The sequence below is a fragment of the Pseudophryne corroboree genome, chromosome 2, assembly GCF_028390025.1.
Source record: "Pseudophryne corroboree isolate aPseCor3 chromosome 2, aPseCor3.hap2, whole genome shotgun sequence".
Lineage (NCBI taxonomy): Eukaryota > Metazoa > Chordata > Amphibia > Anura > Myobatrachidae > Pseudophryne > Pseudophryne corroboree.
The window spans coordinates 1,001,729,580-1,001,744,164 of NC_086445.1; the positions used below are offsets into that span (position 1 = coordinate 1,001,729,580).

General features: G+C 48.8%; 1 pseudogene; it reads left to right on the plus strand.

Moving 5' to 3' along the window:
• Positions 1-1,488: 1,488 nt before the first annotated feature.
• LOC135051510 (5S ribosomal RNA) lies at positions 1,489-1,605 on the plus strand (annotated as a pseudogene).
• Positions 1,606-14,585: the final 12,980 nt, after the last annotated feature.

Consider the following 14,585-nt stretch of genomic DNA (forward strand, 5'->3'; position numbering starts at 1 on the left):
TATGAGGCTGCGATCCCTAGGGTTGATGTCAGCGGTGGGGAGTTAGATGCTCTCCTGGTTGCCCCTCCCCCCAGTTCATGACCAGTTTCCGCGAGTCTCACGCCATGAACTGTTGCCTCACTTCCATCTCAGACGCTACCATGAGGGGTCTCAGTCGCAGCATAGGCCGCTGCCTCTGTTCACTAAGCGCTACCGCGAGGAGACCCGGTTGCCATACAGGCGTCTATATGGCCGGTGCGTCTGTATTCACAGTGCGTCTGTGTTCACTTAAAGTTACCGGAGCGGTGGTGTACACTAGTAGCGACTGGATCCACTCAGCGTTCGCTAACGTATTGATTGATTTGGGAAGTGAGGCGAGTCTCCCTGTATCCCACTCTACCGAGTACGGGCTATACAGCACTATATTTCTATCTACTTTTGGCAGTATGGATAGTTACGTTTAAGTGCCTATTGCATAGGAGTCTGTGTAAATTACTGTGGTTTTCTTTGCAATGCGTCTGAATTAAGATCTGTATAAAACAGAATTCAGTAATATGTACTCCTACATACTTTGAAATGTGTTTGTAGTTGATTATGTGCTCATATGATTAATGTGTAACATGTGACTGACTGCTAGTGTGATTGCTGACTTTAATATGTTTGTCAGTTGGTAACTTCTGATCCTCAATGCTGGTGCATGGGTAGGGGTCAGATTGATATCACTTTAGAACAATAAAGTAGTTACAGTCACAAATTGTGTCGTACACTGTGAAAGTGCTGATTATCATGTCTAAGAGCGGCAAAGGTGACGAGAGTACACTTAAAGTAACACCAACACTCATATCATGTTGTCTTGCTTGTCAGCATAATAGATAAATCCCCTTTGGGGCGATGTTTACACAGACCTTGTCCAGTATAGCTGAAAGGTTAATTCCTAAAGCTTCGATACCAGGAATAGGGTTCATTATTAACCCATACAGGCAGCTCTCTACCTACGGTATCCCCAACAGCTTCTCTAATAAAACAAGCTGAGAAACCGAGTGTAAATAAATCATCAACTGCACAGGCTACACATGATGATATCAGATGATGAAACCTCTATATACTCTTCGGCATACAACAGGTAAATATAGCTGAGTTAAAGAGAGCAGTAAAGGCTTTTACAGGATTCAGCAGAGCCTGTGTTAAAAATAAGGTGCCTATGTTTAAACGTCCCAAAAAAATAGGGCCTCCTCGTGGGGTCCCTAGCAGCTGATGAAAATCAGGGAAAAGGTTTGGCCTATACCCAATAAAGAATATAGGTTCCCAGTAAATGGGATTCCAAATATCCTTTTCCAGCTGAGGACTGTTCAAAAATGGGAAATGCCTCCTATGGAGATACGCATATCATTTGATAGTGCGAAAATATATATGGCCTTTGCCGTCAACGTCAAAAGAGGGATGGTTTTCTGAAAACCATATTGTCTCTGTCTGGGGCAGTCATAAGGCCAGCCATGACTTCACCTTGCAATCTACAGCACACCACACTGGATGGGCCCAATCTCACTAGATCTTGGAAGCTAAGCAGTGTTGGGCCTGGTTAGTTCTTGGATGGGAGACCATCTTGGAAACCAGGTGCTGTAGGTACACTGGGCTGAGGTACTGGAAGACAGGTTTTTCAGCGCCTGCAAGGGAGCAAGAATCCCATATAGCTCATATGGACACTAATGTTCTAGGTCATCAGCATTAACAATAGTTGCTTGCAGAACAGTGTTGCTTACATACATGAAAAGCTGATTCAGAATCAAAGAATGTTCTGGAAAATTTGCCTTTGGCTGGAAGTTTCTGTTTGGTAAGGAGTTAACAGATATTCTGGAGTCAAAAATCAGACTCCAAGAATGTCACGTTCCTTCCACATATAACACCAAACATAGGGGTCTGGTTTTCGGCCTTGTCGGTCATAAAGGAACATAACCGCCCCAATACAATAAGTTTGGTAAGGCAAAGGCAACCAGAGGGCCAGCTTCCAAACCAGAAGATAAGCCATCAGTGTGATGGTGCGGGCCTCCTCCTGGGGGACCCCAGGTAGGGGGCCAACTTCTTCAGTCTGCACAGATCTGGTAACCGTTTGCAAACAGATGCCTGGGTGCAAGAAGCGGTATCTCTAGATTATGTTTCTCTTCAAGAAGCATCCTCCTCGAAGTTTTCTGTTCCAGTCCGTCTCGGGTAGAGGCGAAGGACGGGGGTTTGCAAGAAGCAGTTCAGAAATTGCTTTGGTCAGGAATAGGCATTCCAGTAACCCCTGCACAATAGGGACAGGGGGTTTTACTCCAACCAGGTTTGGGTTCAGAAGGATCCTTTCACCCCAATCTCAAAATCCTAAACAAATATTTTTGGGTACCACGGTTCACAGGGAGACGTTGCACTCCATAGTTTTGGCATGGAGCCAGGGAATTACAGGATATCCCTGGATAGTCAGGATGTTTACCTACAGGTTCCTATAGCACTGTTCCATCAGTGTTATCTCAAGGTTCACCATCCTCCAGCAACATTTTCAGTTCCAGACCTTACCCTTGGGGTTAGCCACAGCCTCCAGAGTATTTACCAAAATGATGAGGATTACGGCATCTTATCTCCGCAAGAAGGGGATAAGAAAATTGTCATATTTCGATCACCTTTTCTTTTTATCCTGGCACAGGAAAGGCTTCTGTGCAATCTCCAACAGACAATTAATTGTCTGCAGAGGTACTGGTGGTTCATAAATTGAGCAAAGTCATCTCGGGTTCCGTCACAACGGATGACTTACTGTGGGGATGTACTGAATTCCAGTCTGCAGAAAATGGATTACCTCGGAACAAGATATTGAAGGTACAGTCAAGTACTCAGGAGAAGTTACACAGTCAAATGATATCAATCCACGCAGCTATGCGACTGATGGGTTTGATGGTGTCAACATTCGACATGGTAGAGTGTGCACAATTCCACTCAAGACCTCGGCAGCGGCTGATTCTAGCCAGATGGAATGGAATACATCAGACAATAAAGAAACAGACTATGGTACTTTCACACAAGGTAAGTAAGTCATCAGCCTGGTGGCTATAGACATCCCATCTAGACAAAGGGAGAATCTTTTGGATATCAGATGGGAGATCCTGACAACGGATGCCAGTCTCCAGGGCTGGGGAGCAGTGTCTGGAAGGTTATGGTTCCAGGGACAATGGACCATAGAAGAGGAGGTAAGTCACATACTAGTGTGCAGAACTCCATCTTCCAGCATTGTCCGCAGTATTCGTTCCGGGAGTCCTAAACTGGAAAGCTGATTTCTGCTGCGGGGTACACTGGGCTCCACAAGTCTGGACAATGGGGGTGTAGAGTAGGATCTTGATCCGAGGCACCAAGAGGCTCAAAGCTTTGACTGTTCCCAGAATGCACAGCGCCGCCTCCTCTATAACCCCGCCTCCCAGCACAGGAGCTCAGTTTGTCAGTTGGTGCTGCAGTAAGCAGGCACTTAACAGAGGGGCTGCTTCAGGCAGCCCTAAGAAAAGCTTTTTATGAGGTAAAAAGTGAAGACTTCAAGGGCAGCAGCAGGGGTAAATGTCTTCTGACATTCTCTGCTGCAGCTCCAGCTCTCCCCAGCGGCGCTGTACACTCCCGAGCCCTGGTTGCCAGGTACCTACAGCGGAGGCTCCGGTTTACTTCGGGAGCGTGGCCGCTCTTCGGGAGGTGGTAGGCGGTCTTTATCGCGATCCGGCGCGGTCAGTGGGAGGCGGGCTGCGCGCGCTGGCGGTGGATACAGGCGATCCCACTAGATCACCAGGACATGGGCGCAGGTCAGGTTTTCTCTTAAAACCGATTTTAATATCGCCCACAGTACCCGGTGGTTTTGCCAGCAAGGGGGATAAGGCTTAGACCTGAAGCCCCTCCCCCAGCCCCAGGGCGCCATTTCCAGCAAGTGTTCCCGCCCTGGAGCTGCATCTCTGTCTTTCCTCACTCCCTGTCAGTGTCTGCGGCGCCATTACTCCTCAGCTCACTGTTCCTGGGACTGCTTGAGCAAATCCTCCTATGTAAAGCCGCCTGGTTGTCAGTGCTGTGACTTTACATGACACTTAAGTATTCTACCTGCCTTTTTAGTCAGTGTTAGTAAGAAAGAGTGCATTTAGTCAGGGGTTTATAGTACAATTACCCTGTGATATACATCCAGTTTCTTACTGTGTAGTGTTATATCTATTGACTATATAGCTGTGTAAGCTAGTCCAGTGCAGTATTATTGTCTGTAATAACCTCTGCATTGTACAAACTGTGACTATTTGTGTGTGCATTGATAGCTGAGTGGTGTCAATCTCGTGTCTTTCACTCAACTTGCTATCCCTATATTCTATAACCTGAGGGGGCTTGGTGCGTCAGGTGTTATTTAATATAGGATTTTCACAAAGATATACTGTATTACATATTTTTTTCTGTGATTTAGTCACCATATCTCTCCTTTATCTCTGCTGGTGCTGACTACACTGCGCAGGGGTTTGGGTTTAGGGATATAGTGCTGCTAATAATTGTACTGTGTTACCTCATACTGCAAGTTATATCATGTCTGCTTCTGAGGGTAACGGTTCTGGGGCGGAACACACTGCTGGTGTTGCTGAAGCCACAGGCACATATGGGGAGAATATAGCAGCTGTGGGCTCTGGTTCTGGGGGCTCCCAATGGGACTGTGGCAACGGAGGCACATACTGACCATCCGTGGGCCGCTTTTTCCACGTTCTGCATACGCTAGTTCATAAACTAACACCCCCTATGGGACCCCCAAAGCCGGTACAACCGTATGTGGTCCCTGCAGCTAACCCGCCGTGGGCGGACGATTTATCTGCTCAATTAAAGAAGTTGAACCAGTCCCTGACTACTAAAAAGTCTGACCAACGCTCGCCTAAGTCCAAGAGGTCCTCTAAGCGAGCGCTCGTCTCCTCACAATCCACTGCTGTCACTGACACCTCATCTGATGAAGACAGCACATACACTGACCCCACAGGTTCTGACTCAGATATGACTGATGGGGAGGGTAGTTCACATGTGGATGTTCCTGATCTTTTGGAGGCTATTAAGTTAATTCTGCAGATTACGGATGATCCCGAGCCATCCGTTCCTCCTAAGAAACCAGATAGGTTCAAGCGTCAGAAGGTGATTAAACAATTTTTACCTCACTCTGACCACCTAGTGGATATACGTCCTGATAAAGCTAATTTTCTCTGACGTCCTAGTGGATGCTGGGAACTCCGTAAGGACCATGGGGAATAGCGGCTCCGCAGGAGACTGGGCACAACTAAAGAAAGCTTTAGGTCACCTGGTGTGCACTGGCTCCTCCCACCATGACCCTCCTCCAAGCCTCAGTTAGATTTTGTGCCCGGCCGAGGTTGGATGCACACTAGGGGCTCTCCTGAGCTTCTAGAAAGAAAGTATAGAATTAGGTTTTTTATTTTCAGTGAGACCTGCTGGCAACAGGCTCACTGCAGCGAGGGACTAAGGGGAGAAGAAGCGAACTCTCCTGCTTGCAGCCGGATTGGGCTTCTTAGGCTACTGGACACCATTAGCTCCAGAGGGATCGACCGCAGGCCCAGTCCTTGGTGTTCGGTCCCGGAGCCGCGCCGCCGTCCCCCTTACAGAGCCAGAAGCAAGAAGAGGTCCGGAAAATCGGCGGCAGAAGATGTCAGTCTTCACCAAGGTAGCGCACAGCACTGCAGCTGTGCGCCATTGCTCCTCATACACACTTCACACTCCGGTCACTGAGGGTGCAGGGCGCTTGGGGGGGCGCCCTGAGCAGCAATAAAAACACCTTGGCTGGCAAAAATACCACAATATATAGCCCCAGAGGCTATATATGTGGTAAATACCCCTGCCAGAATCCAGAAAAAAGCGGGAGAAAAGTCCGCGAAAAAGGGGCGGAGCTATCTCCCTCAGACACACTGGCGCCATTTTCTCTTCACAGTGCAACTGGAAGAAAGCTCCCCAGGCTCTCCCCTGTAGTTTTCAGGCTCAAAGGGTTAAAAAGAGAGGGGGGGCACTAAATTTAGGCGCAATATTATATATACAAGCAGCTATTGGGGAAATTTCACTCAGTTATAGTGTTAATCCCCACATTATATAGCGCTCTGGTGTGTGCTGGCATACTCTCTCTCTGTCTCCCCAAAGGGCTTTGTGGGGTCCTGTCCTCAGTCAGAGCATTCCCTGTGTGTGTGCGCTGTGTCGGTACGGCTGTGTCGACATGTTTAATGAGGAGGCTTATATGGTGACGGAGCAGATGCCGATAAATGTGATGTCGCCCCCTGTGGGGCCGACACCAGAGTGGATGGTTAGGTGAAAGGTATTAACCGACAGTGTCAACTCCTTACATAAAAGGGTGGATGACGTAACAGCTGTGGGACAGACGGCTTCTCAGTCCGCGCCTGCCCAGGCGTCTCAAAGGCCATCAGGGGCTCAAAAACGCCCGCTCACTCAGATGGCAGACACAGATGTCGACACGGAGTCTGACTCCAGTGTCGACAAGGTTGAGACATATACACAATCCACTAGGAACGTCCGTTGCATGATCTCGGCAATGAAAAATGTGTTACACATTTCTGACATTAACCCAAGTACCACATAAAAGGGGTTTTATGTTTGGGGAGAAAAAGCAGGCAGTGTTTTGTTCCCCCATCAGATGAATGAATGAAGTGTGTGAAAAGCGTGGGTTCCCCCCGATAAGAAACTGGTAATTTCTAAAAAGTTACTGATGGCGTACCCTTTCCCGCCAGAGGATAAGTTACGCTGGGAGATATCCCCTAGGGTGGATAAGGCGCTCACACGGTTGTCAAAAAAGGTGGCACTGCCGTTTTAGGAACGGCCACTTTGAAGGTACCTGTTGATAAAAAGCAGGAGGCTATCCTGAAGTCTGTATTTACACACTCAGGTACTAGACTGAGACCTGCAGATCGTGCTGCTGCAGCGTGGTCGGTGACCCTGTCAAACATAAGAACATATTGAAGACGTCGTCTTATATATGAGGGATGCACAGAGGGATATTTTGCCGGCTGGCATCCAAAATGAATGTAATGTCCATTCTGTCAGGAGGGTATTAGAGACCTGTCACTGGACAGGTGATGCTGACTTTAAAAGGCGCATAGACAAAGGCGCTTCCTTTCTGTACAGAGACATGGGAAGAGGGAAAAAGCTGCACCAGTCAGCCTGTTCCCAGAATCAAAATTCTTCTCTCGCTTCCTCTGAGTCCACAGCATGACGCGGGGGCTCCACAGGTGTAGCCAGGTACGGTGGGGGGCCGTCTCAAAAATTTCAGCGATCAGTGGGCTCGCTCACAGGTGGATCCCTGTTTCATTCAAGTAGTATTTCAGGGGTACAAGCTGGAATTCGAGATGTCTTCCCCCCGCCGTTTTCCTCAAAAATGCCTTGCCGACAACTCCCTCAGGCAGGGAGGCTGCGCTAGAGGCAATTAATAAGCTGTATTCCCAGCAGGTAATACTCAAGGTGCCCCTACTTCAACAAGGACGGGGTTACTATTCCACACGGTTTGGGGTACCGAAACCGCATGGTTCGGTGTGACCCATTTTATATTTAAAATCCTTTAACACATACATAAAAAAATTCAAGTTCAAGATGGAATCGCTCAGGGCGGTTATTGCAAGCCTGGACGAGGGGGATTACATGGGATCCCGGGACATCAAGGATGCTTACCTGCATGTCCCCATTTACCATCCTCGCCAGGAGTACTTCAGATTTGTGGTACAGGATTACCATTACCAAGTCCAGACACTGCCGTTTGGACTGTACATGGCACCGAGGGTGTTTACCAAGGTAATGGCCGAAATGATGATACTCCTTCGAAAAAAGGGAGTTTTAATTATCCCGTACTTGGACAATCTCCTTATAAGGGCAAGGTCCAAGGAGCAGTTGCTAGTTGGGGTAGCACTATTTTGGAAAGTGCTACAACAGCACGGTTGGATTCTAAACAGTCCAAAGTCACAGCTGGTTCCTACGACACGTCTACTGTTCCTGGGGATGGTTCTGGACACAGAACAGAAATAAATGTTTCTCCCGGAGGAGAAAGCCAAGGAGCTGTCATCTCTAGTCAGAGACCTCCTGAAGCCAAAACAGGTATCGGTGCATCATTGCACGCGAGTCCTGGGAAAAATGGTAGCTTCCTACGAAGCAATCCCATTCGGTAGGTTCCATGCAGGAACTTTTCAGTGGGACCTGTTGGACAAGTGGTCCGGATCACATCTTCAGATGCATCGGCTGATAACCCTGTCTTCAAGGACCAGGGTATCTCTACTGTGGTGGCTGCAGAGTGCCCATCTTCAAGAGGGCCACAGGTTCGGCATACAGGACCAGGTCCTAGTGACCATGGATGCCAGCCTTTGAGGCTGGGGGGCAGTCACACAGGGAAGAAACTTCCAGGGACTTTGGTCAAGTCAGGTGACTTCCCTACACATAAATATTCTGGAACTGAGGGCCATTTACAATGCCCTGAGTCAGGCAAGGCCTCTGCTTCAAAACCAGCCGGTACTGATCCAATCAGACAACATCACGGCAGTCGCCCATGTAAACCAACGGGGCGGAACAAGAAGCAGGATGGCGATGGCAGAAGCCACAAGGATTCTCCGATGGGCGGAAAATCATGTGTTAACACTGTCAGCAGTGTTCATTCCCGGAGTGGACGACTGGGAAGAAGATCTTCTTAGCAGACACGACCTCCACCCGGGAGAGTGGGGATTTCATCCAGAAGTCTTCCAAAGGATTGTACACCATTGGGAAAGGCCACAGGTGGACATGATGGCGTCCCGCCTCAACAAAAAGCTATAAAAGATATTGCGCCAGGTCAAGGGACCCTCAGGCGATAGCTGTGGACGCTCTGGTAACACCGTGGGTGTACCAGTCGGTTTATGTGTTCCCCCCTCTGCCTCTCATACGAAAGGTACTGAGAATGATAGTAAGGCGAGGAGTAAGAACGATACTCGTGGTTCCGGATTGGCCAAGAAGAGCTTGGTACCCAGAACTTCAAGAGATTATATCAGAGGACCCATGGCCTCTGCCGCTCAGACAGGACCTGCGGCAGCAGGGGCCCTGTCTGTTCCAAGACTTACCGCGGCTACGTTTTGACGGCATGGCGGTTGAACGCCGGATCCTAAAGGAAAAGGGCATTCCGGAGGAAGTCATTCCTACGCTGATTCAAGCCAGGAAAGATGTAACTGCAAAACATTATCACCGCATATGGCGAAAATATGTTGCTTGGTGTGAGCCAAAAAAGACCCCAACAGAGGAATTTCAACTAGGTCGATTTCTGCATTTCCTACAAGCAGGAGTGTCTATGGGCCTAAAATTAGGCTCCATTAAGGTACAGATCTCGGCTGAAGTTCAGACATTGTAAAAGGAGTGCTGCATATTCAGCCCCCGGTTGTGCCTCCAGTGGCACTTTGGGTTCTCAACGTGGTGTTGAGTTTTCTTAAAATCACATTGGTGTGAGCCACTAAAAACCGTGGATCTAAAATATCTCACGCGGAAAGTGGTCATGTTATTGGCCTTGGCTTCGGCCAGGCGTGTATCAGAATTGGCGGCTTTGTCATATAAAAGTCCTTATCTGATTTTCCATATGGATAGGGCAGAATTGAGGACTCGTCCCCAGTTTCTCCCTAAGGTGGTATAAGCTTTTCACTTGAACCAACCTATTGTAGTGCCTGCGGCTACTAGGGACTTGGAGGATTCCAAGTTACTGGACGTAGTCAGGGCCTTGGAAAATTATGTTTCCAGGACGACTAGAGTCAGGAAAACTGACTCGCTGTTTATCCTGTATGCACCCAGCAAACTTGGTGCTCCTGCTTCTAAGCAGACTATTGCTCGCTGGATTTGTAGCACAATTCAGCTGGCGCATTCTGCGGCTGGACTACCGCAGCCAAAATCTGTAAAAGCCCATTCCACAAGGAAGGTGGGCTCATCTTGGGCAGCTGCCCGAGGGGTCTCGGCTTTCCAACTTTGCCGAGCTGCAACTTGGTCAGGGGCAAACACGTTTGCTAAATTCTACAAAATTGATACCCTGGCTGAGGAGGACCTGGAGTTCTCTCATTCGGTGCTGCAGAGTCATCCGCACTCTCCCGCCCGTTTGGGAGCTTTGGTATTATCCCCATGGTCCTTACGGAGTTCCCAGCATCCACTAGGACGTCAGAGAAAATAAGATTTTACTCACCGGTAAATCTATTTCTCGTAGTCCGTAGTGGATGCTGGGCGCCCATCCCACGTGCGGATTGTCTGCAATACTTGTATATAGTTATTGCCTAACTAAAGGGTTATTGTTGAGCCATCTGTTGAGAGGCTCAGTTATATTCATACTGTTAACTGGGTATAGTATCACGAGTTATACGGTGTGATTGGTGTGGCTGGTATGAGTCTTACCCGGGATTCAAAATCCTTCCTTATTATGTCAGCTCGTCCGGGCACAGTGTCCTAACTGAGGCTTGGAGGAGGGTCATGGTGGGAGGAGCCAGTGCACACCAGGTGACCTAAAGCTTTCTTTAGTTGTGCCCAGTCTCCTGCGGAGCCGCTATTCCCCATGGTCCTTACGGAGTTCCCAGCATCCACTACGGACTACGAGAAATAGATTTACCGGTGAGTAAAATCTTATTATTTACCTTTTAACATAAGCTATTTACTAATACCGTGTAGCCGTAATGGCCGCTAAACCACGTGCACGTGCTTCGCACTTCGTACGCTATTTGCGTACAAAGACCTCACACGTGGTACGCAAGTTACGTACACACGCTGCGCTGGGTGTACGGAATACACACAGCGAGCGTACACACAGACAGTAACCTTTATAAACTTTAAACACAGAATATGCTTACACTGTAAACCTTAATACTGTGGTACTATAATGGTGTAACACTGAACCTTTGTGAGTATGCAAGCTGTTTGAGCAATTGAGATGCTCTGAAACCCTTAGCACTTATATGGTGAATCACACAAACACTTGTTAAGGTTCCAACACCTTACCAGATTATTTTTAGTAAGTAAAGGGAAAAGAATACAGATTACAGCTTATACACTACAAACCTAACATTAATAACTTAACGGAATAACTAAATAGAAATATACACAATAGCGAACGATCGTAACACAGATACATATAATAAACACAAAGAGAATAAAATGGCAAACACTTAAAGGATAACAAGATGAGAACGAATTGCATACACACAGAGTAACGAAATGGGCACAGAGAAAACTTACACACGTGGGAATGAATCGCATGCGCTATCTGGAAACCAGCTCTCAGTCATCACGGGGAAAACCTTGTGGAGAGAAGAATGAGCTGCCCAGGCTGGCTGATCTTATATACACTGCGTACAGTACACTACAAAGGGACCTATAATCTCATTGTTCATTGGACACAGGAATGTCTCCCTGCATCATAACAAAAGGTCATAGGTTAGTTTGAACAGGTGGGCTGCGACTATATCAAACTGCTCAGGTGGGAGGGAATCTGAAGATTCCCGCCGCATGGGTAATGAATCGCAAATATAGTAAATGTCCAGAAAATACTAATGGCCATAACTATACACAGGAGCGATTAATCTTTACCTAACCAGCACCGGATTGTTTCTAATAAAATGGTCTTTAGTTAAGTACCAGACACAGCTGTTCAAACCCTGTCTGACCCTTCGTACCATACAAAGAGGAATTTCTCTGTCCAGCGACCATTTACATTAAACAAACTTACAGTCATTATTAAGGGGAACATTATCTATAAAACATACTATTTGGTTTTATTATTTAACGATTGAGTCGCCCGCTAGACGCACACAAACTCTACCGTAAATGCACATACCACGCGCTCGAGCGCATGGCCGAGGCGCCATCACGCGGCTGCGAGTATCCGCACGCACGGGAGAGAATGTGCGCGTGCAGCAGGCACGCGCATGGGGTGGATATATGGCAACGTGTAGCATGATATTTTTCCGACTTTGACAGTCCGGAACCCTGGCAAAGCCCGGGTACGAAGTTTGTGCCTCAAAACAAGATGCTGGCTCGCTATCCCCTCGCGCCAGAGCTGTCTTAAGAATTGGGAAACGCCTCCTCCAATAGACTCACATGTGGCTAGGATGGTGGTTTCCTCAGCTCTACCTGTCACTACTGTCACGTCTCTAAAAGAGCCTACGGATAAACGTGTCGAGGGTTCTCTAAAAGCGATTTACACCCTCACGGGTGCTGCACAAAGGCCCACTATTGCAGCTACATGGGCGAAGCAGAGGCTATTGAAGCATGGGCCTTGGAGTTAGAGGCTGAAATCTCCTCTGACCATGCTAGACAATGCTTGTCATATATTGTCACAGCTTCTCGCTATATTAAAGAGGCGGCTTCTGATGCCGGTATCCTAGCAGCCAAGGCCTCTACTACGTCAGTCCTGGCTCGCAGGATATTGTGGCTGAGATCCTGGTCTGTGGATCTGGACTCTAGAAAAACCCTGGAGGTACTCCTTTTCAAGGGGGATATTCTGTTTGGGGAGGACTTAAATAATATAGTGGCTGACTTGGCTACTGCCTAATACAGCTCCTTCTGTGTCGAAGGCCAAAGGCACGTCCTTTCGCCCCTTTCGTCTTTCAAGTAAAGCAAAAGGTCAGGCGTACCATAAGCAGGCCCGCACTTCCAAACCTGGTAAGCCGAAGCCCAAAAGAGCCTGGGCTGCCCGTCAGCCAGCAGCCAAGACCGATAAGCCTGCCGCATGACGGGGCGGGCCTCCTTCTGGTGGAGCCCAGGGTGGGGGGCCGGGTTCTAGGGTATACCCATGAATGGTTGAAGACCACTTCAGATGCCTGGGTTCGGGAAGTCACTCGAGGTTACGCCATAGCCTTCAAAAACCGACCCCCTTTATCGATTTTGCCAGACAGACGTCCCGTCGGACCAGACAAAGGCAAACACACTGCATTCGGTGGTACAGACCCTCCTGGATACAGGAGTCGTAGTACAGGTGCCTCTTGCTCAGAGGGGCCGGGGGTACTATTCTCAGCTGTTTCTAGTCCCGAAACCGAATGGGTCCTCCCGGCCCATTCTCAACCTCAAGGCACTGAACAAATTTGTGAAGGTTTCTAAGTTCCGTATGGAAACCCTTCGCTCTATAGTTCTGGCCTTGGAACCTGGGGACTACATGGTCTCCATGGACATACAGGTGCTTACCTGCATATTCCTATAGCAGTGTAACATCAACAATACCTGAGGTTCGCTATTGGCAACCTCCATTACCAGTTTCGGGCGTTACCTTTTGGTTTAACAACGGCTCCGTGAGTCTTCACCAAAGTTATGGCGGTGATGACGGTGGTATCCGCCGTCAAGGGGTCAGGATACTGCCGTATCTGGACGACTTGTTAATCCTGGCAAATTCCCCAGATCTTCTCCTGCGTCATCTGGATATGATGGTCCGGTTTCTACAAGCCCACGGGTGGCTCATCAACTGGAAGAAATCCTCCCTGGTCCATGCTCGGAGCATGGTGCATCTGGGAGCGCTGTTGGACACTCACAACCAGAGGTTGTTCTTGTCTCAGGAGAAAGTCCTGAAACTTCAGGACAGGATTCGTTGCTTCCTTTCTCGTCCGCAAGTGTCGATACGTTCGGCAATGCAGGTGCTGGGCCTCATGGTGTCAGCATTCGATATGGTGGAGTATGCTCAATTCCATTCTCGCCCCCTCCAGAAGCTGATTCTAGCCAAATGGGATGGCCTGCCTCACCGGATCAGGTCTCACATGATCTCTTTGACTCCAGAGGTCCGTCTGTCGCTGCTCTGGTGGCTCCTGGACCCACAATTGTGCAGAGGCCGTCCCTTCTGGATATCCAACTGGGTCCTGTTGACGACAGATGCCAGTCTAAGAGGTTGGGGCGCGGTGCTGGAGCAGCACTCCTTGCAGGCTCGGTGGACCAAGGAGGAATCTCTCCTCTCGATCAACATTCTGGAATTGCAGTCGGTCTTCAATGCGTTGAGCCTAGCCCAGCATTTGATTCAGAACCGTCATGTTCAAGTACAGTCAGACAACGCCACCACAGTGGCTTACATAAATCATCAAGGCGGCACTCGAAGTCGTTTGGCAATGAAGGAAGCCTCACGGATTCTACGTTGGGCAGAACGCCATCTACCGGCAATATTCATTACGGGAGTCCTGAATTGGGAAGCAGACTTTCTCAGTCGTCAGGACGTGCATGTCGGCGAGTGGGGCCTCCATCCAGAAGTGTTTCAACTCCTCGTGGAAAGGTGGGGTCTTCCAGATGTGGATCTGATAGCGTCTCGACACAATCACAAGGTTCCGGTCTTCGGAGCAAGGACAAGGGATCCTCAAGCAGCATTTGTGGATGTGCTGGCAGTGCCGTGGAGGTTTCGGCTGCCGTACGTGTTCCCTCCTGTGTCACTCCTGCCCAGGGTAATTCGGAAGCTCAAGCAAGAAAAAGGAAATCTGCTTCTCATAGCTCCGGCGTGGCCCACACGGCACTGGTTCTCAGACCTGCAAGGCCTATCGTCAGAGCGTCCACTTCTACTTCCACAACGCCCAGACCTCCTCGTTCAGGGCCCCTGTGTCTACCAGGACCTCGCCCGGCTGTCTTTGACGGCG